The sequence below is a fragment of the Apodemus sylvaticus genome, chromosome 3 (genome assembly GCF_947179515.1).
Source record: "Apodemus sylvaticus chromosome 3, mApoSyl1.1, whole genome shotgun sequence".
Lineage (NCBI taxonomy): Eukaryota > Metazoa > Chordata > Mammalia > Rodentia > Muridae > Apodemus > Apodemus sylvaticus.
Genome location: NC_067474.1, coordinates 57,773,750 through 57,800,444, shown reverse-complemented (window position 1 = coordinate 57,800,444; position 26,695 = coordinate 57,773,750).

The following is a 26,695-nucleotide window of genomic DNA, read 5'->3' as shown; positions in this document are numbered from 1 at the left end:
CAGCTTGTATAATAACAATGGCAGTTGCGATGGCTAACGTTCCGAGTGTTACAGGGTGCCCAGTATTACCTCCCAATAAAAGATAGGTCAGACACTGTCACCATTTCAAAGATGAAGGAGCTGAGATCCACAGGGGTTGTGACAGAGGGTCAGAAAATGGCGGAGTCAAGCTCTCAGGCCAGATGGGTCTGACCACAGAGTCCCGGGTCCTGAAGAGGTGCCAGTGAAGGGAGCTGGCATCTCAGATGCTGCTCCCAACAGACTTACAGATCTCGCTGCTTTTGTGGCTCAGACTGAGTTATTGGGGCTGGAGCTGTGAGGGATTCCTGCAGTCACATAGCAAGCAGGTGACAGAACAGGACTTGTTCCTAAGGGCACACTGTTAAATCCTCTGGCATTCGGGAAGTAATGAAAGTTGGCGATGGACTTGTGAAGCGGAGAGGAAATCAGAAAGAGTTCTCTGGAGGAACAGAAACAAAAGAACATATGCATAGACATATATATATATATATATATATATATATATATATATATATATATAGTCATATGTATAGATATCACACATCTCTGTATATGTATGTGAAACTTATTAGACTGAGACTAGGCACACAGGGCGCATCCTGCAGAGGCTGAGAACCCACCGGCTGCTCAGTCTAGTAAGCTGGACACCTCAACAGTCCAAGCCAAGCCGTGAAAACCTGGAAGTTCTGCAGAGAGTCTCTGACTTTGAGCCTGTGTTGGAAGGCCAGAGAAGATGGAGCGCCATCTACCTCAGCGGTGATAGATGCACTAATTCAGAAAGAAGCCACGAATGGTCTTTTCCTCAGACCGTTTTATATACAAACGGGACTCCTCCTCAGAAAGTGCTGCCCACTTTGACTGCAGGTCCTCCCCTCCCTTCTGTTCATCTTCTCTGTAAATGCACACTCAGAGGTGAGTCTCCTGGATGATTCTAAGTCTCATCAAGGTAACAACCAAGCATGCAGACACCAGACACCAATAATGCATTTAATTGGGATATAAGCAGAGTGTGAGGAAGCAGTTGGGAGTAAATAATTCCAGGTGCATGAAGCAGTGCCTTGTAGCAGAGGTGGCATCTGGGAAGAGAGGAAAGAAGAGAATCCTGGAAGAATGATAGGGAATGTGGTACTGTCACACCAGGGCCACAATAACTGGGGCTAAGGTAGCCTGGGGTTGACGTTGCGCATGCCTCTTGATGGCTGTGCCTTTAAGAATCCATTGCCTCTCTCTCCTTTCCTTCATCCCATATCCAGACAACTCCGAGGAGACAGCAGATTTCAGGTACTCTGATTCCCCATTCCCAGAGCAGCTCGGAACTGGCCAGATTCAGGGAGTGGGTGGCCCATGAGACCCCAAGCACACACATAGAAACCTAGACAACTTCTTCAGCTACATCCAATTTCCCCACTGCACTAACATCTCACCTTCGTGAGTTCACGCTGCAGTTGCTCTCTGCCTGCCTGTCCCCACCCTGGAAAGAAACAGGACGAGAATAAGGAGGGAGTAAAATAATAGGGAGTTTTGGGCTGGAGCAATCATTAAATACTCTCCACCCATCCAGCTGTACTGAATGGAGGTGAGACCGGTGTGGGCAGAGGGCATTGTTAAAACTGCCTTGGTGTGGCAGCAGGAGACTCGAGTAATAGACTTGGAGAGTGTTTTCCAGAGTGTGCTGAAGTGGTAGAAACAATGGGTCCCCGAATGGAAGCAATGCTCACAGACCTCTCCCTGGACCCAGATCCAGCAGACAGTGGCAGGAAACCCTCTCCTTGCTCCTTTTCAAGCAGGACTGAATTAATTCAGGGACTATGCGGGCCTTCTACTCCCTTTTCGATTACAGACAGACCTAGTTTTTGCAGAACTCATTAACTAGCAGGTCTATAGGGACCTGGGCTTCCAAGCCTTGCCGGACAGGTCTCAAGAGCGGGGTTTCTGAGGAATCCAGATACCGGGCACTGGACAGGGCCTGGGAGGAAGTCTGGGCCTTGGGGGCTGCTCTAGCTGATCATGTGCATCCGAAGAAGGTCGGATGTAGAGGAGGCAGGAAGAGCCTGAACGGCTGCTTCTCCCCACCTCCCCCAGCACGCCAGCTGTGGTCACTCAGTCTCACACTCTGAATGGCTTGAGCCATGAATTTTCCACAAGTGGCATCCTTCCCCTCACACCTCTATTGATGGCACTGCCTCAAGGCACATTGCACTCATAGGGCACAGTGGGTGTGTCCATCCACATCCCAATGCCTGCTTATTTATCAGTTCCCAAGGGCCACCCCACTAAGGCTTTGTGGTCCCAGCCTCAGTGTGCAGGGTGCTCCACGTCTGTTGCTGAACACCTCAGCAGATAAATAAATGCAAAGGAGTGACTTCCGGGAAAGAAACAGTAAAAGAATACAATGTTTTGCATAAAACTTCCCAAACACTTTGTATTAGTTGAGGAGCAGCGATAGCCTAGTTGAATGGCCGCATTCTTAGGTAAGGTTCTGGGCTGGATCCTCACGGGAGCAACATAGCACAACAGTCACCTCAGCTTCAGAAGTCTGTCTGCTGAGGACATTTCCCAGCTCTGAACTTAGCAGCCTGATGATGATTTGAGCCATTATATTGCCTCATCTGCAAAAATGAGGGTGATATCATTTCTTGATCGATCTATTGTTTTAAAAATACTTAATGTCGGTGCTTAGCACCAAATGCTAAGCACTACCATCCATTACCCACATCTTCAGCACCCTCATAGCTGCTTGCTGCCAACCACAAACACTGCCTCTGCTACCACAGAAACCAAGCTGCACTAGGTCAACGGGGCCCCCTGGTGGCAAGAACTGAAACTGCTGGGGCACTATTTGTTTTCTTTAATCCCACAGAATAAGGAAACCATGAAGATGAAGCCTCTGCTCTCCCCACCTCTTTCTGTTCACATTGCCTGAGACACCCTTTTATGCATTAACACCATCTTCTCTACTTTTGGCCAAGTTACCTTTAATCAAACTCTTCCTTCCAACCTGCCCCTCACTGCTCTCCCGCAGAGTCTTAAATTTATTCCTTTTCTGACTGAAATGCCTGACAGTGCTGTGCTGCACGGCCCAACACAGCCGCCACTGGCTACAGTGTACACTAGTACTGGCACATTAAATTGAAGTTCCACACACTTAGATATGCTCATTAGAATTAAACAGCCCTTCCTGTGGGAAGCACTTCTCCATATTTCTCTAGATAATCTCAGTCACGGTATTCAGGGGTAGGGGACTGTGATGGTCCCATGATTAATGTGCTTGCCACAGAAGTGTAAGGACCAGAGTTCAGTTCCCCACAACCCACATAGCACGCCAGCTGGGCAATGCTCACCCACCTGTAATCCAAGCCTAGCAAGGCAGAGACAGGAAAAGCCCAGAGCAGGCTGGGAAATGAGATTAGCCACATCGATGAGCTCTGGGTTTGATTAGCCACATCGATGAGCTCTGGGTTTGGTTGAAAGTGAGGTGGAGGCGAGCAACAAGAGGAACCTTGACTCAACCTCGGCCTCCACGTGGACTGCCTGAACGGAGGACATCTTCTCCAATTTCAGCCAAGATACACGGAATTAAACTCTTCCTTCCTGTCTGCCTCCCCCCCCCCCCCACGTTGTTCTACCTCAGCCTTAAATCTATTCCTAATCTGGTCGATACACCTTAGCAGTGCTGCACAGGTGCATCCACACACACATGTGTCCTACATTCATGCCAACATGCGCACACACACTTATACACGAGGAGGAGGAGATCTCTGGAAGCCTTCTGGAGTTTCGTTGCACTGTCTGAATAGCATCTCTCACCTCATCGAAGCTGCTTTTCCTTAACTGTCAACAATCAAACCGCAACTACTTCCCAAGAGCCCCTAGGGATGTGAAACTTTGTCTCCCTAACCAGTCCATGCTTCCCTTGCAGTTCTGCCTCTGAGCAGGATCTTGAATGTAGCCCTTACACTCCCAGCCGCCAGGAGAACGAGTGGGTATGGAAGGCGGCTAATAGCTCTAAGAAAAGTCTGGCTTCTAGAAATATCTTTTCAACAGAGGTTTTTATTAAAGGGCCATTGGTAGTCACAAAATATTTATTACTATGGAGTTTTGTGCGATGATGTGGGAGCTGAATGGCCACTTACTATTGATTTCCACAGGACCACCTAGGGGTCTGGACACTAAGACTCAGCTGGGGCAGTTGGTACTTAGAGTAGGTCCCTTAACCACAGGCTCCTGGGGACTCCTGTGAGCACTGTTAAGGGCTTGCCCTGGCAAGAAGGAAGGAGGAACAAAGTATCCCATCATCCCCACTTCCAATTCAGACATAAAACATCCTTTTAAAGTTGCCTGATTTGCTCTAGAGGGAGCAGGATGGGCTGTGGTAGACTTGTCTCCTGCTCCTGTCGTGGTGTGACTATCCAGCGTCCTGACAATGTCAGAACAGGCTCAGCCCGATACCCCCTTCCCCTGAGCCCGATACCCCCTTCCCCTGAGGGAGAGGAAGTCCCTAAAAACAGACTCCATGTGACAGCTCGGAGGACAGATGGTATTACTACTGGAGATGCCTGTTACAGCTTCTCTACCTTTGCTTAGAGAAACAGCTTAGAAAGGAACTATTAGCCGGACCCCCGCACCCTCCGTGCTCCCATGTCCCCTAGATTGGCCCAGGCACAATGCCCCCTCACCTGCTGCCACCCGGAGCAGGCTGGAGCAGGAGGCCTTGCAGGCTCGAGGATGAAAGTGCCCTGCAGAGGAGGCCCTGGTGGGCTGAGCTTGAGCAGAGGAGCAAGCAGGAAAGCCAGGTGAGAGCAAACCGGAGCACAGCCATTGTGAGCCCTTCCTCTGAAATGGAGGTCGTTAAGGTAGCCCTGGGAGGCCCACCTGTGCCTTTAGAAAAGGTACGCCCTGAGTCTCTGTGTAGCCCTCCCCTTTTAAAGTGTCTGGAGGTGCTGAGAATCCACCTCAGAGCCTTACGCATGCTAGGCAAGCATGCAGCCACTGAGCTATACCCCCAACCCTCTACTTCCCTTTCAACTGATCCTGGCCAGGTTCTACATCTTCCCTCACAATGACTCCAGGGCCAGCATCTGTCTTTGAGCGGAGCTGTGAGGGACTTGTGCTTATCTCTGGCTCTCCTCTCTCAGGGATGATTTTTTAAATACTGTGTGAGGCCTTAAGGCCCTGAAAGGAGGAAAACAAGTACACAGACAGGGACTCGGCATTCCTTTCACCAGCACTTCCTGGTACTTCTGGATAAAGGAGGAGGTGTAGTTTCAGGGAGCACACAAGACAGAGAAGGAAGACGAAGCCCAAGCTAAGTCTAGGTCTCTACAGAGAGTGCCTGAGCCAGAGTTTGGGGGCCATTCTCCTGATTTGACTGGTGCTGCTAAAGCAATGAATAGACATTATCACCTCCATGTTTATGGAGGTGATGTTGAGAGTTCATTTGTCTTAGTTAGGGTTTGCTGCTGTGAGCAGACACCATGACCCAGGCAACTCTGATAAGGGCAATGTTTAATTGGGGCTGGCTTCCAGGTTCAGAGGTTCAGTCCATTATCATCAAGGTGGGAACATGGTAGCATCCAGGTAGGCATGGTGCAGGAGGAGCTGAGAGTTCTGTATCTTCATCTGAAAGCTGCTAGCAGAATCCTGACTTCAGGCAACTAGGGTGAGAGTCTTAAAGCCCACACCCACAGTGACACACCTACTCCAACATGGCCACACCTCCTAATAGTGACACACTCAGGGCAGAGCACATAAAACATCATTTATCTACATGTGGTTTCTCATAGTGTTGAGCAGCTAGGGGGCAGTTCAACATGGTCTCCAAGATGTAGGAGCCTCTCCCAGACCCTGCACATATTGTTCTAGTTATAACACTGTACAGAACAATCCCCACCAACCAACCATCATGAGAAACTGTAGGCAAGGCATCAGGCTAACTTCTACCACTGTGGCACAGGTGCTGGGCAAACCAAAGTCTTACAGTATTTTTAAAAATTTTTTATATATTTATCTTGTGTGTACATGTATCCACAAAGGCCAGAAGAAGGGCATGGGATACCCTGGAACCGGAGTTATACATGGTTGTAAGCTGCCATGTGGGTGCTGGGATTTGAACTCCATCCTCTGCAAAAGCAGCCAGTGCTCTTAGCCACTGAGCCATCGCTACAGCCCCAATTCTGATAGTATTAAAAACACTCACACCAGGTAAATTTTGATTGCCTCTTTGAGAAGAAGGGTGGTAAGTAAAAGTTATGGTTTAAATATGCAACGCCCCCCCACACACAAAGGTTCTTGATTGAAATGTATAATCCCTAGATGGTGACACCACTTCGAGAGTCTGGAAACTCAGGATGTGGGGAGGAACCAGAAGAAACGGGTCACTGGAAAATGGGCTCTGGAGGAACAGTATCCCTGACTGTCTCCTGCCTCACTCTTTGCTTCCTAGTACACATTCCCCCATTACACTATAGAGTGAAGAGCTCTACCATGCCCGCCCCGCCATAACGAATCGATCCTCTGAAACCAGGAGCCAAAATAAGTCCTTCCTCTTTTAAGTTGTTTCATCGGGTGTTAATAACGAGCTAACTATTCCATGTTTCGCCTCTCTCGCCAGTGAAAGCAGCTTTGAGCCCAACACGAGGATTCTGGGGGCCAGGGTGAGGGTTGATGGGTGACTGAGATTTTACACAGTGAGAAGTGGGACATTGAAGAAGGTGATGTCAGGTAAAGGGGTTCAGCCAAAGGGTTCAGCCATGGCAGCATTCCTACTCAGAACCCTGGGGACACTGGGCACCTGATCCAACAAAGCTCAAGAGCCTGGGTTAGGTGTGGGGGTGGTGAGCAACAGCTGGAACATCTGGAGTCAGAGGCTGGGCTGAGGGCACAGTTGGAGGTCAGCAGCAGCCCCCAGGCTCCTGTCAACCGTGATGGCAGGGAACTCTGAGGAGAGCCAGCTGAAGTCGCAATCCTGCAAGGTCACTGTGTCCCCTCCTGCCAGTGGCTCCCTCATCTTATGGGGGGGGAGGCAACCTTGTACCTGCTTCATCAAGGAGCTCAGTGTTCATTAAGACTGTGATTCCCAGCCTGGCAGCCTTGCCCATCTGATGCTCCCCGAAGCCCTTCACCTGTCTGTTTATCTGCCTCAGAGACTGTCTAGGTCCCCAAACCAAAGGAAACTCGGGGTCCTGCAGTGCAGCCCAGGTCCCAGGGGGGTCCCACAGCGGGGCAGGCGCCTCATCGCTGACCTGTGCACCAGAGCGCTCTCAGTCCTCCCTTCACTCCCTCTCCTGCAGGGGAGCTCTGCCTTTAGGCTTTGAATGAAATAGAAACTGACAGTGTACAGGCTTGTTAGGTCTAAGCTACAAAGGAGTCATGCAATTATCTTTGTCAGAATTCATTTTGTCACCGCCCCTCTACTCTTTGCATTGTAGCTTACTAAGATCTTTGAGAAGTTTGAGGAGACTCGGGATAACATAGAGGAAGGGTTAGGCACGTCTCTAGAAGAATGTGGCTTCAGAATGAAATAAACAAGGTCTGAGTAAGCAAGGGGCTGAAGAGAGAGGACACCAGAGCTCCAACAGCAAGAGACCTTAGAGGTAAGTCCTCTAACTCTTGCCCCAATTCAACACCCCCTTACACTCCAATTCACAGACAGGGTTCCATTAAAGTTCAGACCCCTATAGCACTTGGGCGTGGGGGACTCCTACTCCCTCAGTGTGTAGCCCAAAAAGACTCCCTGTGGAGACTCCCCTCTATTTGAAAGAGCCCAGCCCAACCTTAGAACAACCAAAGAAAGGATGAACACAGGCTTTTTCACCAACCCCCAATATCTTCACACAAGTGCACCCTGCCCACATCCCAGAATCACTGAGCTGCAGGGACCTCAGAGGTCATCCAGCCCAGGTGTCCAAGTCTGGGAAATCAATTTACTGAACTGAAAGTGATTTTAAAATGAAATAGAAGAGAGGGGATAATGTCAGAATATATTGTTTTCAGTGAAAGAAATTGCTTTGTGAAACTTTTGTTTCAGGAGTGTGTGTGTGCGTGTGTGTGTGTGTGTGTGTGTGTGTGTGTGTGTGTGCTACTTCAAATTGCAAATCTGTTTCTGAGGGTCAGAGTAGCAAATGTTTGAAAGCCACTGGGTTAGCCCACACCCCAACTGCCTTTATTACATTATCAATAATTCATATGCCATTTCTTGTATACCACCCACCCCTCCTCAGGAGCCCAAAGACTTCTCCACAAGGCCAGGGCTCCATTTCCTGTCCACTGCTCTGTGCCCAGAAGTCCTTCCTCCTGTGAGCTCGTTTGTGCCACCTGTTCCCCTCCCTGGGTTTTTCTCTTGCTCTCTGATTATCCATTCTAAATAACCCCACTTCCTACAGCAGCCTTGAGCAGAGGACCTCTTGGCCATGCTCTTTGGGGTTCTATTGCTCAACTTTTTCTCTTGCCTGTCCAGCACCCCTTCTGAAAGCAAGACTGTGGTCTTCATCCTGTGCCACCATCTCTGCCTAGCTCACAGTCTGCTTCGAGTGAGACTGGCTCCATCCCGGCTCCAGAAATGGCCAATGTGAACATCCCAGGGCCTGGGTCCAGAGTGGGAACCTGATTCAAGATGATCCTATCAGACACAACCAGAAACTTCAGCCAAAATTCTTAGAAAGGGAGTCTAAGAAACTAAGATGGCGGGCAAGACTCTTCAGACTACGACAGCGTGTGGCTTGGCCAATGCCTAGGGGAAGATCTGCTGCTGGATGGAGACTACACAAGTGAGACAATGAAAAACGAAGACAGAAGGAATGAAGGGAAAGAGACTACTAAGTCTCTCTCATCACCAAGTAAACCATGTCCTCCTAGAGGTTATGTGATGACCAAACCCTCAATGCTTGGAAAGAGGGCCTTTATGGGAGTTGTCAAGTCGACCTGAGCTAATTGGAGTGGGCCTTTAACCATATAATGACCAGAATTCCTATAAAGGGGGAAAGCCCAGCAGAGAAAGGATAAAGACCTGTGAGGGAAGCAGGAGAGGACAGTGTGAAAACCCCCGACAGAGATGAAAGGGGGAGATGTGAAGACCCATGGGGGAATGAGAGGAACAATGAGTATGTAGGGCATGTGGGACTGTGCTACCAGACAGATGTAAGAATTAGCAAGGCTGAGTGAGCTCAGACCCCAGCAGTCTAGGAGAGCTGAGACCAGTAGGAGTGCAACTGTCCCCTATCTGCCTGAGCACCTGCTCTGGAACTATGAACCATGAACCATGAACCATGAACCATGAACCATGAACCATGAACCATGAACCATGAACCATGAACCATGGACACGAAGTCGCGAGGCATAACATTTGGAGGTCTTCTCCATGCAAACGAGGTATCTAGATAGCCTTGAGTCTTCAGCCAATGAGCTTCCCTTCCTGGGTATTCCCTCCCACAAAAGATATTTAATGCCTGGTTCATCCAGAATAAAGTCTATTAGCTTACGTCCACCATCAAATAAACAAGTATGAAGAAGCAAGGATCATCTCAGAGAGCTCTTTTATTAAGGATTGCGGCAGGGAAGGCCCTCGGCTAAGGAACCGCACCTCAGGCTCCTGCGGCAAGCTTCCTTCCCTCCAGCACTTGTGGCACTTGCTCCCAGTCAGACCAGGTTCTGTCACTGCACATCATCTCCCCTTCCTGTTGCCTGGACACCGTGAGGGGAAGCATAGACCACAGGCCCCCAGTATGCCAGCTGTACCCAGGTACCTGGAGAGGAGACTGGGAACCATAGCATTCATCCCAGACTCTGCTATTTCCTCTTCCATTCCTCTGAAGGAAGACATGGGCGGTGGACCTCCGTTCCAGACTGCTTTCTGTCTTCCCCAAATTAGTGACTTGCTGGTGGGCCCCAGGTTCCCACAGCTGAAGGGCAGAATGGGGTATGGCAGGTGTGAAGATGCAGAAAGTAGAAAGGATGTGGATAGAACCTGTAGGGTTCAGAGGGAGAATGAACCTTGATTCAAGACTTGAGTTAGGAGGTAATAAATTTCTGTTGTATGGGATGGCAAGATGACTTAGCAAGGAAAGGCGCTTGCCACACAAGCCTGGCCATCTGAGTTTGATTACCAAAACTCATACAGATAAAAGAGAACTGACTCCACAAATTGTCCACACCACCACCAATAGCAACATCAACAACAAACATAGATATCTACATTGCCAGAAGCCTACTTATGTCTGCACAAAAAAATAAAAAATAAAATGTTAAACAGGTTAGCTCCCCACATGTTCATAGAAATGCAAAAGCAAATGAGGGAACTGAGACACACAGACGTCAAGTTTAATTGCCCAAGGCCACAAGCTCATGGGTTGAGCAGTATTCAAAAACCAGGCCATGCTGACTACAGGCAAAACCTTTTCCAGAGACCCAGTATCCTAGGCCCAGAGGAAAGCAAGCTCAAGCCCACGTTCCTGTGGGATTTCAGGATGCAGAGAAGGACAGAGAATAGGAGAGCAAGGGGAGAAAGAGGGAGAGGAAGAAGATGAGGAAAGGGAAGGAAAAAAGGAGGGAGTAAATTAGAAGTGGGAGGAAGAGGAAGGGCATGAGAGCTTGAATTCACTGTGCCAGCACTTCAGGGGACAACCCACAGTGGGTTCAAGATGAAGTTCAGGGAAGGAAATGTGATTTGAATAAAAATTGAGTGATGGGTTTGAATGATGCAGGACCCCAAGCTGCCACCTGTGAACATGATGGAGAGAATATGGAAGGATCCGGTAGAGGCAGTTTGATAATCCTTACAGTCTGTGGTGGTTTGAATGCACTTGACCCAAGGAGTGGCACTATTAAGAGGAGGTGTGGCCTTCTTAGAGGAAATATGTCACTATAGGGGTGAGCTTTGAGGTAAATATATATATTTGCTCAAGCTCCACCCGGTGCAGAAGAGACCCTCCTCCTGGCTGCCTTTGGATCAAGATATAGAACTCTCAGCTCTTCCAGTACCATGTCTGTCTGCACACTACCATGTTTCCTGCCATGATGATAATGGATTAAACCACTGAAACTGTAAACCAACCACAATGAAATGTTCCTCCTTTACAAGAGTTGCCTTGGTCATGGTGTTTCTTCACAGCAATAAACCCAAAATCTGATGCTGGCCTTAACATTGATCACAACGGAAAGCCAGAAGGAAGGTGGGAAGCAGAAGAGGAGACCAAACACAGCATGAAAGACTTGAGGGGAAATGAGAATTTGAGACATAGGTCAGTTAGAAGGATGCTTGCTTGATATGTTTGAGGTCCTGGGTTCAATACCCCCCACCAGATACATCACAATGACAACAAAAGCACGGTGAATGTTACCATCATTCACAGGCAGAGACCCATGCAGGAGAAAGCCTATCCCACAGCACCCTGGGGCTCATAAGGAGAGGGTGGTCTACTTGGGATGGGGCTGGGGGTGGTGAGACAACTAACTGACACCACCAACACAGTCCCTCTGTTGACGGGCTTCATTAGACAGAACATCACAAATGACTTACTTTGAAGTTCCAATATTTGATAGACTAAACAAGAACAATTATTTCTAATAAAAGGATCAGTATATGGTTTTCTGAGCTCCCAAGGAACTAATGACTGTCCAACAGTAAAGTTAATGCCATGTAAGCAAAGGCTTACCTCATATCTTAGGGTTTTGCTGCAGTGCAGACACCATAACCAAGGCAACTCTTATAAGGACAACATTTAGTTGGGGATGGCTTACAGGGTCAGAGGTTCAGTCCATTATCATCAAAGTGGTGATGATATCATGACAGCATGCAGGCAGGCATGGTGCAGGAGGAGAGTTCTAGAACTTCAGCTTAAGACTGGTAGTAGAATATTGGCTTCCAGGCAGCTAGAATGAGGGTCTTAAACCCACACCCACAGTGATACACCTACTCCAACAGGGCCACACCTCCTAATAGTGCCACTTCCTGGGTGAAGCATATACAAACCAGAACACCTCATTCTAATGTTCTTCTGTTTGTGAGCCAAAGGGCAGTGGTGAAGAGGAGCAGGGTGGGAGTTAATCTTGTTCACTGTCTCTCCTCAGCCTGGGTCTGAAGTATAGTTCACATGAACCCTGAAGATCTTTCACATCTCTCCATCCATCATTGGAGTACTTAGCCAAGGTTGGGAAGCGACAAACTCACTTTCCCAGCCAGACAAGATCCTGAGGGGACATTTTCCTGCTGTCTCTCTGATTCTGCCACAGGTGCCCAGGGCAGACAGGCAGCAGACTATCCCTGAGTGTCCATGTTGTTCTCACGTGTTTCTGTGCTCCATTGTGAGTACATATGCGTTTGCATGCCTGTACAGACCGGAGGTCAACCCTGAGTGTTATTCCTCAGGAGTCTTCCTCCTTGTTTTTTTGAGACAGGACTTCTCATGCGTGTAGTTCATTTTGGAGGCTGACTGGTCAGCCCATCCAGGAATCCTTCTGTCTCCACATCCTTGGACCAACACACTCATCTTTTTCAACAGATTCTGGGTCCTAAATTCAGGCCCTAATGCCGATGTTTCCTTACCAAGGAAACTCTCTCTCCAGCCCTACTGCTACACATCTGAATGGGGGAAGGGCTCTGGGGAATTTAACAAAAGTCCTCAGCTTTCTTTTGCTCCTCAAGGTGTTAATTTTATTTTTCAACCCAGCCTCCAGCTAAGGGCAAAAGGAAGATTAGGAGAAAGCAGAGGTGGTGAAAGGGAAGAGAAGGAAGAGAGTGTGGACGAGGGGTAGGGAAAAGAAATGACAAAATAATAATAATAACAATAATAATAATAATCCAGTGTAGAAATAAAGCACCAAGGGCTGTCTGTGTGCTGGTTTGTCCTTGTTGCTTTGTCGCCATTGCCAGGACCCTCAGCTGTGACTCATTCGCTCATCACAACATGGGCTCAGAGCCCCCTTCTTCACAAACAGCAGTAGTCAAAAGGAGGGGCAAAGCCGACGGTGGGCAGTGCCAACTTGACCTCTTCTCTTTCTCCGTGAACTAGACCTCGGGCCATCAAAATGGTTCTGCAGGTAAATGCACTTGCTGATAAGCCAGACATGCTGATTGGTCCCCGGTGGAAGAATCAACTCTGTCCAGATGTCCTTTCACCTCTATACACAAGCCGTGGCATGACACACACACAAATAAGTATGGGGGCTGGAGAGATGGCTCCGTGGTTAAAGGCACTGACTGCTCTTCCAGAGGTCCTGAGTTCAAGTCCCAGCAACCACATGGTGGCTCACAACCATCTGTAATGGGGATCTGATGCCCTCTTCTGGGGTGTCTCAGTACAGAAACAGTGTGCTCATATACATAAAATAAATCAATCTTTTTAAAAAATTCCTCTTTTAAAAAACAAATAATTAAGTGCATCTTAAGTGAATAAAGGAAATATTAAATTACACATATGTAGGGGCTGGCCTTCCTGCTGCCTGAGGACAGGTAGAGGTTTTTAAAAAAAGTCTTCTCTGGACCCCATGAAGCTTAAAACATATAACCAATGAATGGCATCCCTGTCCACCTGGGGTAAGCTATCCGGGCTCCCTGTTCCTCATGTTCCTGAGATGCTATGCCCTGAGGAGGTTGTTATTATTATTTTTTATAGTTGTTTAATTTTTTATTCATGTTTGTTGTGTCTGTGTACGTGTATACATGTGTCTGGGTGTCTGTGTAGGCCAGAAGCAGATGTCATCACCCCACAATCTGAAGTTATAGATGGCTGTGAGCTACCCATCATGGGTTCTGAGAACCAAGGCCTATTCACAGATTACCAGCCAGTGGGGTACTGATGTCAGGATAGTGCTGGTTAAGGAAGTGAGTCATATTTCCCTTACTATAGAAACTATCTGAAGTCATTCTTGATAAGTATTCTTCACCAATGAAATGAGCCAACTCAAGTCAAATTAAAGTATAAAGGCAGGCTTATAGGGGAGCTGTCAAATGTGTTCACAGATCTCACGGGAGGGAGTCAGTGAAGTCACTGTGCAGAGGGGGACATGGGGGTGGGGAGAAGAGAAATCATGCAAAGGGGGGAATCAAAATGTCTAAATTATGTAGTAAAGAGCCACTCACTTCCTGAGAGGAAGCCCAGCCCCTAGATTGGAAAATTCAGGGTAGAGAGCAGGGTGTGCCAGCCATGCCCCATAACAAGTAGGGACTGAGGGATGCTGGGAGAACCTGGAGGCCTCATCACTTTGGTATGTAAAATATGCACCTCAGCTGCTGTCCTGGGTCTGAATCCCAGCATCCCAGTCTTTTGTAGATAATACATGACTAAGGTGTGGCATAATCAGCTGTGACCACTTCCTGCTGGCATCGGGGCATCATTGTTGGAGGTGGGATGTTGGCCAGGTCCAGGAAGAGCAGGCTGTTCTCCAAGCACTGCAGGTCCATCTGGGACCAGGGACATGAAGGCCCAGATGAAGCAGTTTGTGAGACTGGACCAGAGCACCTATGGGTGGCTGCTTTGGAGCTGTCCTGGATGCAGGAAACACCTGGACTTGGTAGGATGCTGTAACAGATATACATATTAGGGGCAGAAGTTAAAGTTAAGGAGTTTAGGGAGAAAATTTTTTTCTTGGGTGTACATTTGAAACTCTTGGGACCATGGTCCCCAGGACCATGAAAAGGGGAATAGATCCCACTCTCTGGAATAGGCAAGTGGGGAGGGAAACAGGCTGTCGATTGACAGTACTTATCTGGAGTCCATTTGACCTGTGAGAGGTAAATCCAAGTGGATTCCCTGAAACTTACAAGAATCTTTTTAAGTTTACAAAGAGAGACAGATTTTAAAGATGTAAGTATCACCACTGTTTGTAATCAGTACTGAAATCCACGTTGTATAAAGAGTCCCAGACTTGTGGCTTTGAGTCATAGTAAAAGCTTGGGAAATGATTTAAAATTGTGTGCTTGTGGACTATGATAGTGGATCTGCAATGGACTGTTCTGCCAGAGTTAGACTAATGATTTATCAGAACTCTATTGATTAATGTCAGTGCTCTGAACAGTCTTAATTCAACAGTAACAGGGGAGGGAATCTGAAGCACTCCCATTCCTTTCCTATCCCGTCAGCCACTTTCCCATCACCATTTAAGTTTTTCAAGCACTTCAACCCTCATAACTTGCATTTACCAAGGTTTCGAACACTTAGACCTTCAAATGCTTTCTTAGACCCTCAAACACATTCTTAGACCCTCAAACACATTCTTAGACCCTTAAATGCCTTCTTAGACCCTCAAACACCTTCTTGGACCCTCAAACACCTTCTTGGACCCTTAAATGCCTTCCTAGACCCTCAAATACCTTCTTAGAAACTTTCACATCCTCAGACCTTACAATCTACTTATAAAGAGAAAGGTTTATTTTGACTTACAGTTTTGAAGCTTTGAATCCATGGGTGATTGACCTGTGGCCAGGCAGAGTATTATATAGCAAAAGCATATGGCAAAGCAAAGCCATCCCTCTCAGCTGCTGGGAAAGAAAAAAGAAAAAAAGGAAGGCCACATGCTGGGGTCACTTTAGCATGTAAGATTTTGAGGGAGTTTAATATTCTCACCATAACGGTGTGATGTCTCAAGACCATGGGCATACTGCAGATGCAGGTATCCAGAGACCTTGACAGTCAGCCTCCCAGTCTTCAGGAAAGACTAATTTGAAGAGCACCACGAGGATGAAGGGAGCAAAGCTGACAGACAAGATTTCTGACGACGGCACGTGAGAACGAATGGTAATATTTACACACCGGGACCAGCTTCGGGGACACAGATCAACTTGATTCCTGAATCAAGGGTTATATAGTTTTGGATTAAGAGGGGTAGGAATATCCAGGGTGGGCAAAAGTCATCGGTTGAAAGCTAAGGTACCTTGTTAGCATGGGGAGGCATTGCAGAAATCCCAGGGAGAAAGAAAGCTGAATCAGTAATCTAAGCAAGGCTACCTGACATGCCAAAGGTAGAGGTAGGGGGCAGGGGAAGGGGGCTGAATTCCCCAGACTAGGTCAGAGAATGAGAAGCCCTGCAGACATCATGGTAAGGTCTAAAGAGTCAGCCATTTTGTGCTGAGCTCAGAGGCTATCTGGACAATGATAGACTTTGACCTTAATTTGTAGGGCAGGCAACACTTCTTCATGCCCCAGTAACCTACTCATGGCAAGGATGTGCTGTCCTCCAGGATAAAAGCTGACATATCAGAGCTGAGATAACACCATCAACATCAAAGATTCCCAGATATCTCTGTTCTTCATTCTATGCCTTTTCGTTTTCTTGAACCAAGAATGACACCAGCACAAAGTTCTTCCGAGGGAAAGAGAAACTGTCAGATGAGATATGGACTCAGACGAGAGTCAGAACCTGAACTTGAAGCCCTCACATCCCAGAAAGTCCTGTGCAAGGGTCTACCCAAGGCCTCCAACTTACAGCTTATTTATTTACATTCATTATTCTTCTGAGATGCCTCTGAAGGTGAATGGACAGTAGTTCTCCTTCTCTACCTAGAGTGATCTCCTTTAAATGTAAACCGGGTCATTCCTGACCCTATATAAAGATCTCTTATGGCATCCTTTGCCCCTTGGAATAAAAGCTCAGTTCCTTACTGCATTCCACGGGGCACTGGATGTCTTCTCCCAGAGACAGCTCATGATTTGTCTGTTTCTTACCACATCCCCGTCTTCTCATTCCCAGCCCATGTGCTCTGAGCAAGCCACCGTCTTTTGTCTCCTTGTGCCCTGGCACCACAAAGTGGAACTTTCTGATTTCTTTAACAACTCAGTTGTGTCACATGATGTTTTTCTGGAAGCTGTCTTGTGAGAGAGAGCATGTGATGTTTTGCTGAAAACAGACACTTGAGAGGCTGTGTGATGTTTAGAAAGAATATAAATGGAACCCCACAGACAGTAAGAGCTCGATCTTGCATTGCTATGCCTGCAAACCACTTTACTGGTCTTCACTAGTCTTCATTGGTACTCACTGGTCTTTACTTGTAGAGAGAAATGTGGAACAAAAAAAAACAAAAAAAAAAACAAAAACAAACAAACAAAAAAAAAACCTCTTCTCGTGGTATTCTGGCTGATTCTGGCTGCTTCCATTGACCCATTCGACTTGTGCCGATTTGGTGGAGCCTTGCTGTTTCTGTTGGATCTTGCCTCCACTGCTGATTCGTGTTTGGTGTTTGCTATTGAACTGGGCTGCTGCTATCCTGACAACAGAAAATGGAATCACTCCCAATTAGCTACTTTTAAACAGGTCCATAACACTCTTTTCCTATTAACCTTCTTTTTCCCCCAACCTCTGGTCGGTGGGTGAGAAGGGAGGTGGGAGGATTTAAGAACCTTGTGGTTCTGGACAGGGTTCTAAATAAAGTTGGTTTTGTAAAAAATCTAAGCCTACACCAAACATCAACTTTAACACAACCTCCCCAGAGAATCCTCCTCTGGACACTCACTGAAAGGATGGATCCCTGCGGTCTCTCCTCCCAGGCCCACTGCTCTTTCTCTTTGCAGCACATGCTTCACACATTTGCACACTTCCTTGTGTGAAGGTGACCTGCCCTGGTTGACATTGTAATGGAAAGCCTAGGACAAGTACATGAAGCCTCCTCCATAATTATTTGTTGCTAGACAAATTAATTTGCTAAGTAAACACTTATTGGGACTTCCAGATTTCGACAAGGATCAAGTGAGATAACATTATACAAATATGAACAGTTTCCCTCATCTGATGTTTCTGCCCACAACAAACTGGCAGGCAACAGCCAACCCCTGCCTGCCTTGGGATGTTTCCAATGCAATCTGAACAACAATAGCAGTCATGGGAAAGGTCAAGGCTTCACCACGGGTTACACAACAAGAGTCATTTACAGTCCAATCATTTGGATTCATCTCCTGACAGTTCTGATCTATTTTTTCCAAGAAAGCAAATAAATATGTATTGATATTTAAGAGGCTCATGCATGTGGTGTTCACTAAAATGTGGCCACATTTTCCACAGTCATTGTCTCTGGAAGCTCATTCCCAGCTGTGCTGGCTCATTTAGCTAATCTGCAGTAAGTATGGTATTGATCCAAGCAGCCAGGGAGGAGGTATTAGCTCGGCCAAGGAAGGGTGATTACTTTGGCTGTATCGTTACTTTACAAACTGGCCGAAGCCAAAAAGCCACACTGGGCATTTTGGAAGTCATCCCTCTGCTGCTCTTACTACTCCTGACCTGACCCATCTCACACACACAGACACAGACACAGACACACACACACACACACACACACACACACACACACAGTGGCATCTGAAGGAGACATCCCCACTTCCATGAAGGTTCTTTCCATTCATTTCTTCACTCTTTCATAACTGGGAACACTTAGCAAATATAATGTGTAATGCTTGCTAAGATGAACCACATGGACAGCCTCTCAGGCTGTTTATGGACATGTGATCGAGCACAATCAATTGGACAGCCAAGTTAGCAGATCAAAATGCTCCTATTCTCTGACCCCATAATTTGTCTTCCCTGAGCCTGCCCTCCATGAATAGTCACAGATACGCTTATCGACATTATAAATATTCCAAAATAGGGGCTGGGCTAACTGAACAAACTAGTGTATGTTTTTTCCAAGCAATACTCTTTAACCATGGGAAGCATTTGTGAGTAGTCAAGTGGGGAGAGAGGAGACAGGGAGAAACGGCTTTCATACACTACAGACAATTTATACGCCATCACACAGAAGTATTTCAGCCTGCAATTATACATAGAAAAACTGCTGCACTGGTTAAAGAGAGGGTGGGTCACGGGGAACGAGAGAATGCTTCCAATTCTGTCTGCATCTGAAACAATAAGAATGAAAGGATATGCCTTGAAAATACATATATCAAAATATTAACAATCCTTGTAGGGTTTTAAGGTTTTATCTTCTTTCTGAGAAGTGGTCTAGATTTTTCATATTTTCTAAATTGAAAGCATATTTTTGTGGAATCAAATAGAGAGAAAGTTCAGCTTTGCTTGCAGACACACACCAGTGAGCGCCTACTATCTGTGAGGCCTATGAAGCCACACTGGAGGCCAGAAGAGCCTCCAGAGGAAGCGTGTAGCTTATGTAAAGGCTGGGAGCTGGGACCTGGGCATAGTGTTGCATGCCTGTACCTTGTGATGCACTCCCAGGAGATAGCAGGAAGACTAGGAGTTCAGGGTCATTTTTGGATGTCTTAGTTACTGTTCTAGTTCTATGAAGTGGCACCACAACTAAAACAGCTCTTACGGGGAAAAACACATTTAATTGAGAACTTGCTTATAGCTTTAGAGGGTTAGTCCATGAATCACGGCAGGGAGCAAACAGGTATGTCACTGGAACAGGAACTGAAAGAACTGCTTCCTGACCCACAGGCAGCAGGGAGAGAGAGAGTGGGAGAGAGGGAGGGAAGGAGGTAGGGAGGGAAGGAGAAAGGGAGAGAGAGAGAGAGAGAGAGAGAGAGAGAGAGAGAGTGTCTGACCCAATGTAGGCTTTTCAAACCTCAAAGCCCACTCACAGTGACACACACCCTTCAACAAGGCCACACCTTCTAATCCTTCCCACACAGTTCCACTAACTAGAGACCAAGCATTCAAACGTAAGAGCGTGTTTTCATTCAAGCCACTACACTTAGCTACATAGTGAGTTTGAGACCAGCTGCTATGTGGAACCCTCTCCTAAAATAATAATAGTACTCTGGTAGTGATAGCGGTAGTGGGATTAATAATAATAATGATAATAATAAATGATTAAAGGCTTGGAGATATGAAACATTGAGAGACCCCAACTCAAGACTTTTAGACCCCTAGCAATTAGCCTAAACACAGAGCAACTTGTTTTTTCTGCTCTCAGCCTAGGAAACTGTTAACCTTAAGATAGCACTCCCTCCCTGCTCCAGGAACTCCCTGTTCCAAGGACTCGCTCCCCACATAGCTGAGACATCTGGTACCTTGCTCAAAGTAACTGTGTTTGCCCAAGATAACCCATAACCTTCCGCTGAGCCATAAATTGCCACTTGATCTCCCCATTCCTTATGACATAGATCACTGCCCAAACCTCCCCTTTTTATTTGTAGTTTTCTTCTTTAACCCTCCCCCTCCGACTGCAGCTGTGTGGGGTTGAACTCATCTGCCTCTGTGCGGGACACGAGCTCGACCCCAGTGCACTGGACAAATAAACCTTGTGTGTTTGCATCAAGAATGGTCTCTCGTGAATTTTGGGGGCATCATCTTATCCTGAGACTTGAGTGAGGGTCTCCTGGGATTTGGGAGTCTTTCAACATGAAAACATATCATCTGGAAAATGTAGTCATCCTTTTCCTTGGCCAGTTGGAATCTACAGAAAGTGCAGTGGGAAATTAGATCATGAGTTGGAAATACTCTAAAATCATACACTTGGGAGGCATATGTGGCAGGACTTAAGGAGTGTGTTGGGATTTTCTCTCAGGACAGAACCTGCAGGCAAGTATAGAGAGTATTTGGATGGGCCACACAACAGGCATGGCACAAACAGAGAAGCTGGCATGTGGCCAGGTAGAGGTCAGTGGGTAGAACCAATGGGCTATCCTCTTCCCACATCCCAAGCCCTGACATGGGCTCTCCGGGCAGAGGTTAAGAGCCCATGGTACCAGAATTCCTGAGATTAACTCTGGCTTTACTGCATACCATTCTGTGATCACAGCAAGTTATATGATTCTCTATGCATCAACATTTTCATTTGTATAACACTGTGTCCCAAGCTGTCATGAGGACCTAGTGACAGCACGGATGAGTACTTAAGCCCAGGGCCTTGGAAATAACAACAGTACAAGCTAGTCCCTGCTATTCCTCTGACTCGGAGTTCACTTGTAAGACAATGCATGAAGGATGCCTATATCCAAGGCAAGAAGCAAGAGTCATCCAAGAGTTAAAATGTTGACAAAGTCACAATCACAAAAAGATTGGAAAGAAGTTGATCACACAGTCAGGTGGTAGGGACAAATGCCTTTAAGGCCAGTACTCAAGAGACAGTAACAGAAGAAGAAGAGGAGGAAGAGGGAGAAGAGAAAGGAGAAGGAAGAGAAGAAAGAAAGAAAGAAAGAAAGAAAGAAAGAAAGAAAGAAAGAAAGAAAGAAAGAAAGAAAGAAAGAAAGAAAGGGACAGAGGGAGGGAGGGAGGGAGGGAAGGAGGGAGGGAGAAAGGAAGGAAGAGGAGGAGAAGGATAAGAAAAAAGAAGGAGGAGGAAGAGGAGGAGGGAGAAGGGGGAGGAGGAGGAGGAGGGGAGGGGGGAGGAGGAGGAGGACAAGGAGGAGGAGGAGGAGAAGAAGGAGAAGGAGAAGGAGAAGGAGAAGGAGAAGGAGAAGGAGAAGGAGAAGGAGAAGGAGGAGAAGGAGAAGGAGAAGGAGAAGGAGAAGGAGAAGGAGAAGGAGAAGGAGAAGGAGAAGGAGAAGGAGAAGGAGAAGGAGAAGGAGAAGGAGAAGGAGAAGGAGAAGGAGAAGGAGAAGGAGAAGGAGAAGGAGAAGGAGAAGGAGAAGGAGAAGGAGAAGGAGAAGGAGAAGGAGAAGGAGAAGAAGAAGAAGAAGAAGAAGAAGAAGAAGAAGAAGAAGAAGAAGAAGAAGAAGAAGAAGAAGAAGAAGAAGAAGAAGAAGAAGAAGAAGAAGAAGGAGAAGAAGAAAAGAAGTTGGTTGTGGTCATAGTTTTGTCATTAAGTTCCAGACTCAAAGATCAGGGTCAGATCAGTACACTAGGACAGAATTTGTTGGGCCTTGGCTGATGATGAACACCTGGACATGACCACCTGTTGTGAGTCTGTGAGAACAGCTTCCCTCATTGTCCCTAAATCGAGATCCATGCACCCAGAGACTCCAGTTGCCCACCATACTCACCTCATAGCCACTGCTCCCAAATGTGAGGTGGGGGTGGCTTCTTTAAAATTAGAAGGGTTGCCAGCAGAACTTCCTCTGGCCTGAGTGGGCAGGAGAGGTTGGTGGGAGGAACCATGACCCCAGCAAACCCATCTGCACTCTCAATTCCGGGACCACAGAAATGACAAACAGGCTCATTACAAGGCAAAGATATGCACAGTCAATCCACGCCTTTGGGGCTGGGCTTGAATTTAAGGAGAGGCAAACAGAATAAAAAGGCCTATTTTCAAGAGACTCATTTAAGCCCACAGAGGGGCCGTAATAATGTGCTCGGCTTAATACTTCCTGGCTCTCTCGGAATTGCCCTGAGATAATCAAAAGCAAGTGAAGAGGAACCACCCAGACTTGGATTCAGAAAGGATGTAGTAATTAGCATCGGTGCCTGGACCCTGCTGTCAGGCAGAGCGTGGGTTGCAGTGGGGCCTCCTGCCGTCTCCCCGTGGCAGGAGACACTTCGGTCCTTCCTCTCTCACCCTGAGGTCGGAAAGCACAGAAATGACATCCATGACTGTATTTCTAAAATCATCTCTCAGAGAGATAAATGACTTCCGCCAGCCAGCATGGTCCGACCCGGGGCCTGGGAATAGATAAATCCATTTACTCAGAAGCTGGGGTCCATTTTTCTCCCAGAGCCATCCATAATCCCTTCTCTTTGAATGTGGGAGATTCTCGTGTGATGAATGGACCATGCTCACAGACAAGAGGTCAGACCCTCTCGGGAAGGCACGGGCAGCCAATCACAGGGCCTAGACTCTGTACAGCCGGTCAGGGTTCTCTGGGACTAAGTAGGCTCCACACCAATGGTCTCTCAGACAGAGATGTATTCCCAAGCCAGACGCCCCGCCCTTTCACACACAGCCTCTTCCCCTGGGCCACGGCAAGAGGTAACCTGCCTCAAAGAACAGCAGCGGCCTGGGGATTCACAGTTGTAATCTCAGTCTGAAGGAGGCAGAGGTGGGAAGCAGAGAGTTCAAGAACCTGGCCCGGCAGACAGACAGAGCAAGCACTGGGGCTCCCTGTAGCTGTGCTGAAGGGCTGGCGGGGACCGACAGGAGCCAGTCCGAGGAGCCTGGCCCTCAACGAGCAGTCGGGACTCTCCCCTCCTCCAAGAGCCAAGCAGGCCTACACCAAGATTTCCCAATGTTGTCATGAGGTCTCACAAGGCCAGGCCCCAGACATCATCTTTGTTAGTTTGCTGTTGTAAATGACAAGGTGGCACAATCTAGACTTGTGGGGAAGAGAGACTTGGTGAGGACTGTAGATCAGGTTAGCCCGTGGGCACGTCTTAATTGAGATAGGAACACCTTTCCTTGGATCTGGATCCCAGGCTGTGTAAGGACAGAAAGGAAGCTCAGCAGGAGCAAGCACACGTGCATTTATTCCTCTCAGTTCTTCTCTGTGTGTGACATGACTAGACGCTGCGAGTGCCTGCTTGATTTCCCCAAAAGATGGGCTCTCACCTCAATTTGTAAACCAAATGAGCCTTTTCTCTCCCTGACTTGCCTTTTGTCATAGCAACAGAAATAGAACTAGAGTATTTTTCTGGCTTCTTACTGCATTCCTGGTCGCCTCAGTTTCCCCACAATCCTGTTTCCTCACCATGAATTGGGGATCTTATACGTCTTATCATTATTCTGCAAGCTTTGTGGAAACCAAGCACCTCACATCCTCTGGCTAAGTTATGAGAGTGACACCATTCCATCCTGACGAATCAGATCATAGCAGAACACCTGGTCCAGTGTGTCAGCCTGAGCTATCCGGTTAACCTCACTGACTGTAAAAATAAAGATAACTGAAGCCCGAAGCCCACCCCAGGCTGAACGGCTCCACCTGCTGGCTGCCGGTGGAGCTGGTGCCTGTTCTTTGACTTGATCTTAGCCAGAAGGCTGGGACGTGACCCCTGGACTTGCCAGTGTGCAGCCATGAATTAGAAGCCCTAGCCTCACACCTTCACATCCATCCCCATCCTACATACTGAATGGTCAACTGGGTCCCAGGTGCTTGCCGAGGGCTTCCCACGGAGAGGCAAAAGAAAGGTCACACGCTGGTTGTGATGGTTGTCATTTTTGATTGTCAACTTGACTGGATGAAGAAACACCTAGGGCATTCGTGAGGACCACTTTTGGGTTGTCTGTGGAGGCTTTTCAGAGAGAATTAAGTGGGAGAACTACCCTGAACTTGGGCAGTGCCCTCCTGTGGGCAGCATCCTCCCGTGGCCTAGAGCCACAGACTGACTGAAAAAAGGAAGAAGGCGGTCCCCTGAGCAGCTTTCTCTGCTTCCTGATCCTCCAAGATGTGAAGAGGCAACCTCCAGCCACCACGATCGAGAGCTGGTCCCACAACCGCAGTATTGAGGGTACTGTGTCCACCTTGAGGGATAGCGGTATCACTGTAACCAAGAGCCAAATGAACCTTTCCTTTCTTAAGTCACCTCTCCTTAGGTCATAGCAAAGAGAAAGGGAGCAAATACACCGTCTGTGACATGGTGGTGGGGACACTTGAATGTAGAATTAAGTCCCCAAACTTCATTTCCAAGATGCTCTGACAGCCAAGACTTAGCATAGGTAACAAGAGGGTGTCTGGTGAGGTGGGGCTGCCCTCCTGTCGCTTCTGTGTGGGCAAAGGCACTTGCAGGGGTCCTGGTCAGTTGAGAAGCAGAACCAAGCCCTGGCTGTGCCACTTGGCACTCGTGCACCTTGGTGACTACCCTCTTGTTCCTCTACATTTCTTGTTGTGACAAAGGTGTGGACTCCCCTGGCAGCCAGTTCCGCAGGATGGCTCCATCGGGGAGCATGATGGGACCAGAAGGACTCTACGTCCAGACTGGGCACTGGTCCTCCTGACTCTTGCTTCCTGTCTCTACCTCCTGCCCCTTTCCCTCAGGGGAAACTGAGCACGGGGCAGCTGAGCAGGATAGTTCAAAGGTCCGAGGAAAGCCCCAGTAGCCGACTCTTGAGCCCCAGCGCCTATACACTGGCTTTGGTGTGACCCTGAGCAGCCCAGTCCCCTTTTGTTTCCACTCCACACCATTGTTGCTATCCCACAGCCAGCCCTGTGAAAAGTTCCATCCCATTAACTCCTCCACATCACCATGGTAACACAGGCTCCCGACTCTCCCAAAGACAGGAGATGCTCCACTGGCACCAGGGTAGGCCTGCACGACATCCCCAGATGAGCGGGGAGGGGTGAAGACTTCACTCATTTCCAGCTGAGGTCACACCTTGCTGCCCTTCCCTCCATGCACCTAGCACAGTGCTTGCCCCTGGAAACAGCCTCTGCCGGCAGCAAGTGTGTTAGCAGACGACGTGGCACGGGGCTTATCACCTGGGTGATGTTATCTTTCCCCAGGGTCACGTCCACACTTTGTCTCTCCGGGATCTAAGCAGGCTGGCCATCACAGACCCGGGGCACACGTAGCAGCAATACGCAGCAAGAGTAAGTGCAGGCTTTCTTATTGACTACTAGTGTAAACTTCTGACGTGTTCCAAAGTGTGACGTGCTCCGGCAGATAAATGGAAGCCCAGAGAGGTTACAAAATACTGCATAAGTGAGGATTTCACTCTTGATCCAGGGCTACATTTTACACAGCATATTTAATACTTAATAGTTCTTATGGTATGACAGGCACTTTATTTTAATTAAATGTGTGTGTGTGTGTGTGTGTGTGAGAGAGAGAGAGAGAGAGAGAGAGAGAGAGAGAGAGAGAGAGAGAACAACTTCCGGGAGTTGGTTCTCTCCTTCAACCTTGTGGACCTGGGGCTTGAACTCAGATCGTCAGGCTTGGCTGCAAATGCTCTTATCCGCTGGACCACCTTGCTGGCCTGTAAGTCTCCTAAGAAGTGGGCACTGTCAATTCATTCTATAAACAGGAAACGAGGCACAGGTAAGTTAAATGATTTGTCCAGAATCACAAGAAAGAATGGAGCCTAGATCCAAGCCCAAGCAATTTGTTTTCTGAGTCTGTGAACAGAATCACTATTCAGGGACTGGTTGTAATTCTTTGAGCCCTCCATCCCAGCTCCATCCCACCACACCCTGAAGTCAGGACTGGCTGCTTAGCTATCAGCCATCTCTCTGGTGTCTCTCTACACCTGGCTCTTTCTGAACTGGCTGGCCTCCTCACAGTGACACGCCTCCACCCGGCACCCCTCTCCACCCCCGCCCCACCCCCAACTGGTGTGGAGACCTTATCCCCCAGCCAGACTAGAGTTCTTTCCCAGTTCACCATCCTCTCAGGATCCTCTGTCTTTTCACTCCCTGTCTTGGGCTTTAAAAGGCTCCCATTTGGAACAGCAGACGGGACTTGTCTTCTTTAGAGAAAAGAGCCCTTCGATGCCCTCACAAGGGAGGTCCCCCCTGTCCTCCCACATCCGGCCTGTCTCCAAAGACCATTAACGCAATCACTTAACAAGCGCCCTGCTCTAATAGAAAGGAGGAAAGAGGAGGGGCATTGTTAGTGGTTTGAAGGGGAGAAGAAATCATAAAATCCATCAAACCTGTATTTGTCTCATTAAAAGTGTTCCTAATTTATAATGTCCTGGAATGCAGATGCCGCCCAGCTGTGCGGGCCTGGTAGCACTGCCTGGTGCACATCCGTCCCGCTCACACTCCCGGGCCCCCTCTCCCACCTCGCTGGGACTGCCATCAATCGCTGCTCATCAGTAGCACTTACAGTAAATGGATTCATTTGTGGCAATGGGAGCTGGGAGACAAAGGTGACAATATAATTAAGGTTTTTAATTCTATGCCTGAACAGTTAAGTCCAGAACTCATGA